This window comes from Trichomycterus rosablanca, chromosome 9 (genome assembly GCF_030014385.1).
Source record: "Trichomycterus rosablanca isolate fTriRos1 chromosome 9, fTriRos1.hap1, whole genome shotgun sequence".
NCBI lineage: Eukaryota > Metazoa > Chordata > Actinopteri > Siluriformes > Trichomycteridae > Trichomycterus > Trichomycterus rosablanca.
Genome location: NC_085996.1, coordinates 38,952,635 through 38,958,607, shown reverse-complemented (window position 1 = coordinate 38,958,607; position 5,973 = coordinate 38,952,635). Strand labels below are relative to the sequence as shown.

Genomic DNA, 5,973 nt, shown 5'->3' with positions numbered 1-5,973 from the left:
TCCTGTTCTACTAAACAACAATCTGAGATGTAATAACACCATCTACTGGGGTGGAGACGAACACAGCACATGGCCAAAAGTTTGTAGACATCGACCAACAACAAACACTGCACACCCAAAAATTAATTTATTCATTTATTGTCTGTTTTATACGACGGAGAATTAGGACCACTGTACAAAGATAAATAATAAGTTTCAATTTCGAGAATAAGGTCGAAATAATTTTAAGATTTAGCTACCTCCTTAAAATGGTGTTAAAATGAGGTGTGTTTACTAACATTAAAAGTTCACCTAATGCTATAACTTCAATAGCATTTAAAGTATTCATCAAATTGCTTCTAAACAAGTTGTTTTTTTATCAAGTGTAACCCACATTACATACTACAACTCTTATACTGACACTTTTACCCTGTGGACTTTTCTCAGTTAAAAAAAAAAAGATTTTTTTTCACTAAATTAGTCTTTTTTTCCCCTGTAGCTTTTTAATGTGACATAAATCCTACATTTGTCTGAACAGTTTATAATCCTAAACTAACGTGTATGCACAAAACAAAAATATTATTTACAAAAAAACTATATTTAAATAAATATTAAAACATCCACAACACTAGTATGATTATCCTTCTTAATTTTGTTTAATCATGCTGGCTGTTTAATTACTTTATGGCATATTAAATACCGCCATGTACCTCATGAAATAATGCTATTTCATGATTTTCACTGTAAAATCACACGAGTAATTCACTCTTGCACATTGAAGACTTACATTAAATTAAAGACTGCAGCATAACTTCGAGGAAATAACCCAAAGTGCTTATTTTAATATGTCCTAGGAAAAGTAAAAAATAGGTGGACTTAAATAAATGTTGGGTAATGTTGTAAAATGTTGGGAATCCCTTTATCGAGCTTGATTTTGAGTAAATTAGATTTGATTTTTAATACTGCACTACTAAACTCTAGACGGTAGGTGGCGATGGGCTTATATATACTGTAGTTGATCGCTAACACTAATGCACAAGGAAGGGAGAGTAGTAGCGGAGTGTAATGACTCTTTAAAGTCTGATCTGAGATCAGTTTATTGAACAGGTAGTTCCGTTTATTATATGCATTTATTCCACACTATCTGATCCTGTATCAGTCTAAAACGTTCAACGTGTTTTACTAATTACAACAGGCTTGATAATTAGTGCCTGTAAAAGAGTTTTGATTAATCCGAACATTATAAAGATTAAATCTAAAGCTTGCTGTGGTGGACTGATAAATAAATGTACCACCATGTACGGTTACATAGTCACACTTTAAACAATAAGTAAACCTGACCTGAGCATTCAGATTAGCAGATCTGCAGTTCCCGAAGTGTACAACAAGTACAATTCTCCAACATTTAAGCATAAAATCAGGTTAAACAATTAAAAAACACCAGCAGTCATGAAAAATAAACTGAAGGAATGCTCCATCTGCATGAGCAGGGTCAAAATTCAGGTGGGTTATATTCACATGTTATGAACTTTTCATTTTTCTAGAATTTAATGCATTGTTTTCATTACAATTCATATAATCTGCATAATTGTTTAAGTGTTGTGGTGGAAAAAACTTTAGTAAAATACCTCAAAGACTGGACTGTGAGTAGGAAAGTTTTAATCTTGTCTGCAGAGAAGGATCACACCGACCGAGTCTCACACAGAGGCTCTGTGAATGTGATAACAACAATAATAACAAACATCCTTATATAAAATGCCTTAAGCATATCTACATTTTCTAAGTAGTGATTAATCATGTATTAATATTAATCTATGAATATGTGTTAATAGAATTTCCTGTTGGCTGTAATGACTGCACAAGTTTGTGCAAAATCTGATGACCCAGGGTGGCACGGTGGCTCGGTGGGTAGCACTGTCGCCTCACAGCAGGAAGGTCCTGGGTTCGATCCCCAGGTGGGGCGGTCCGTGTCCTTTCTGTGTGGAGTTTGCATGTTCTCCCCGTGTCTGCATGGGTTTCCTCTGGGTGCTCCGGTTTCCTCCCACAGTCCAAAGATGTTCAAGTGAGGTGAATCAGAGACACTAAATTGTCCATGACTGTGTTTGATATAACTTTGTGAACTGATTAACCTTGTGTAATGAGTAACTACCGTTCCTGTCATGAATGTAACCAAAGTGTAAAACATGATGTTAAAATCCTAATAAACAAACAAACAAACTGATGACCCATGTTATGATGCCCCAGCATGATGGCTTCTCTGGGGAGAAAGGTCTAGGTGTTTGGAGGGATGTTTTAAGTAGGCTGCCAGCTCAATGTAAAACTGTAAAATCAGATTCTGGAAGAACTTGCACAAATATCATAATCGGACACCAACTGTGTGGAAGCAACTGTACCGAAACCATTAACCTGCTGCTGTATCTATTCTACCTGCACCTACAAGTACTGAATGATCAAAATCTCACTGCATACCAGCAGTGTTTTCAATAACCATGATAATGTTGCCAATGAAGCCTCCAAAAAGTGGTGATATGTCCAGTTTGTGCAATATGTGTATGGTGCACTTGCATTACAGCAAGATCCACTTGCATTTCAGATCCTAATGCTTCACAGTTAGGTATTAACACTGTGCAACACTGTCAGAAATCTGGCAAACTCTCTGGCAAGGGTGAATGTCCTTAATTTCCCAATTCAATGTATAATAACAAACCTTCTGAACAAATACATAACAGGTACACAACAAGAATAACTGTCAGTATTAAAAGGCAAAATATTGTAATGCAATGAAATAGATGGTTGTGAGAATATATATTAATACAGAGTATCTATAGGACTGCAGTGTGAAGGTGTGAGTTAAATAAAAAAAAATCTAAATTGAATCCTAAAACAATGATGATAGTTTTACAGAAGTGCATACAATAGTGCAACATAAAATATTGGGAGAAAATATTTTTAAAATTGCAGTTTTTGTTGCAAATTAAGTAGAAGGGTAATTTTGAATACTGACTTGAAAATTAAAACTTTTCCAATATTCTTTGGCTGGTATGTACTGGTAAATTAATATATATATACACTATATTGCCAAAAGTATTCACTCACCCATTAACTCATGAACTCAGGTGTTCCAATCACTTCCATTGCCACAGGTGTATAAAACCAAGCAGCTAACATGCAGACTGCTTCTACACACATTAGTGAAAGAATGGGTCCAACAGGGCCGGCGCTAGGGGGGGGCTGAGGGGGGCATTGCCCCCCCAAATTGTGTCTTTGCCCCCCCAAGCACAATGCAAGCAACGGCTATTTTTAAAATTATCTCTGAACCAATCACAAAAATGCATTTTGTTTTACAGTGTGAAGATATTTCCTTGCTTATTCCTGATTGGCTCTTTGAGTCATATAAAAATCGGCAGACTGCCCCAAACAGTTCAGTTCGGCAGTATATGTTCTGTTAGTGTGAGCGAGAGGCAGGTATACTGGTAAACACTTTTTTTTTTACAGAATTAGTATTCTTTTGTTTTCTTTATATTTAAATTTCCCAATAATATAAATATTCTCACTCATTCCTATTTCCACGTTTGAATATTCTCAGTCTGTGTGTAGGTACATTTGTCAGCTTTGACTTAAATTTGTATTAAAGCCTTTCAAGAAATAGAGTTGTTCTATTAGTAATGGCAATTTAATTAAGGGGGCGTATTAAAATGAAATACAATTAGATAATCTTTTTTCTCCATTTACATAATCAACATGTATTTTTTAATCATTGGGTTTTAAGTTTAAGTTCGAAAAAATGCATTTTTATTTCTTTACCTCATACATCACTTTAAGCCAGTATCAATAGCTTGGCTGTCATCATTCATGCACAAATCAAGCCTTGAATATATTTCTGGCTTCAAAAACATGACTATCAACATGCCCCCTCATTAGGTTTTACTGCCCCCCCAAGCAAAGCAGTCCAGAACCACGGCTGGGGTCCAACGAAATATTACAGTGTGTATATATAATATGTGCAGCTATTTGTAATTGTAAGGGTCACAGCAAAGTCAAGCTCAAATTTTATACTGTGTATTATGTCCACCTTCCCGTGTGTAGTTAAATTAATGTCTGTTCATGTGATTGCACAGGTTTTTGTTCTTGTGCGCCATCCTGATAGTATTCCTATTTCTGCTTCTCTGATCAGAACCTGGATAAACACATGCACAGCCGTGGGCACCACAAGACAATCATGAATATTATGGGCTGGTAGGTTTACTGCAGCGTTCTGTACCATTATGGTGTTCAGCTGCTTTTAGATTTGTAGAACAATACTGAAATACTGAAAATTCAGGCATTATGGCACTTTCAGTACGTCATAATGTGTTTTATATGTTTTCCTGACAGGCGGTATTTGCATAGATGCTGGGTGTGTGATATGTATCTGCCAGGACTGGAGTTTGAGAGACACATTGACACAAGTCAGCATATTACCAACCTCCGCATCCTGGCAGAAAACCGACGCAAAGGAGAGGGGATCGTATTGAGGTACAACAATAAAGAAGTGAAGATCGTTTGTGCCAAAAGAGATCAACAACGGTACGAATGAGTCTTGTTTAGGATTTCCAATGGTCTCCTCACACCTACTATGTTTAAATACACATTACTGCTTTGCTTATCTTTAAGTTTCTTCCTCATACATGTGCAAATTGTTTTTTTAGCTCTTTCTTTCTTGTCTGATGAATCTTTTTGCCCTAATAAAGTCTGACTACGATACAATTAAAAAGAATTTCCAAAACCATCAAATACATTTTTAAACAATTCACTTAGTCAGTTGATCATTTTGTGCTCACATTAAATTTATGGCGCATTTTTGTGACAGTTCTGTGGCACAGTTATTTTACAGTTATTTAAGGATTTGAGCGAGTTTGACAAGGGCTGTTGTTGTGATGGCTAGACAACTGGGTCAGAACATCTCCAAAACTGCAGCTCTTGTGGGGTGTGTCCCGGTCTGCAGTGGTCAGTATCTATCAAAAGTGGTCCAAGGAAGGAACAGTGGTAAACCGGCGACAGAGTCATGGGTGGCCAAGGCTCATTGATGCACGTTGAGAGCAAAGGCCAACAGAAGAGCTACTGTAGCTCAAACTGCTGAAGAAGTTCATACTGGTTCTGATAGAAAGGTGTCAGAATACACAGAGCATCACAGTTTGTTGTTTATGGGGCTGCAAAGCCACAGACCAGTTAGGGTGCCCATGCTGACCCCTGTCCAACAATGGCCACGTGAGCATCAGAACTGGACCACGGAGCAATGGAAACAGGTGGCCCGGTCTGATGAATCATGTTCTCTTTTACATCACGTGGATGGCCGGGTGTGTGTGCGTCGCTTACCTGGGGAACACGTGGCACCAGGATGCACTATGGGAGGAAGACAAGCCGGAGGAGGCGGTGTGATGCTTTGGGTAATGTTCTGCTGGGAAACCTTGCGTCCTGCCATCCATGTGGACGTTACTCTGACACGTAGCTCCTACCTAAGCGTTGTTACAGACCATGTTCACCCTTTCATGGAGACGGTTCCCTGATGGCTGTGGCCTCTTTCAGCAGGATGATGGTTCAGGAACGGTTTGAGGAGCACAACAACCAGTCTGAGGTGTTGACTTGGCCTCCATATTCCCCAGATCTCAATCCAATATATATATGACAGTAACAATAACATAAATTTATTCATGACAGTAATAACAGTAATAATTGTGTTGCAGTGTGGCTAACTATATCTGTTCATATCGCCAGTCTGGAAAAAAGAAGAGAGAAACGGAAAAAGAGATGTGCAAAGACCGCCTGGAACGCTCAGTACTGGGATCAGACTGGGAATCGTTCCCCATTGAAAGATGTGGACTTTACTAGTGATGATATACCTCAATCTATCATTTCTCCCTACTGGTTGGACACTGCGGACAGATCACAAATGAGATCACGTGATCCCAATGTATCAGATTGTCTCATTATTAAGAGGCCACGTTTAAGAGACGT

General features: G+C 38.0%; 1 long non-coding RNA gene across 1 annotated transcript; it reads left to right on the top strand.

The window, feature by feature from the left end:
* Window positions 1-1,394: 1,394 nt before the first annotated feature.
* On the top strand, window positions 1,395-2,196 carry LOC134320151 (uncharacterized). The gene is made up of 2 exons (XR_010013607.1): window positions 1,395-1,482; window positions 1,812-2,196. It is a non-coding gene; the product is annotated as an uncharacterized LOC134320151 (long non-coding RNA).
* Window positions 2,197-5,973: the final 3,777 nt, after the last annotated feature.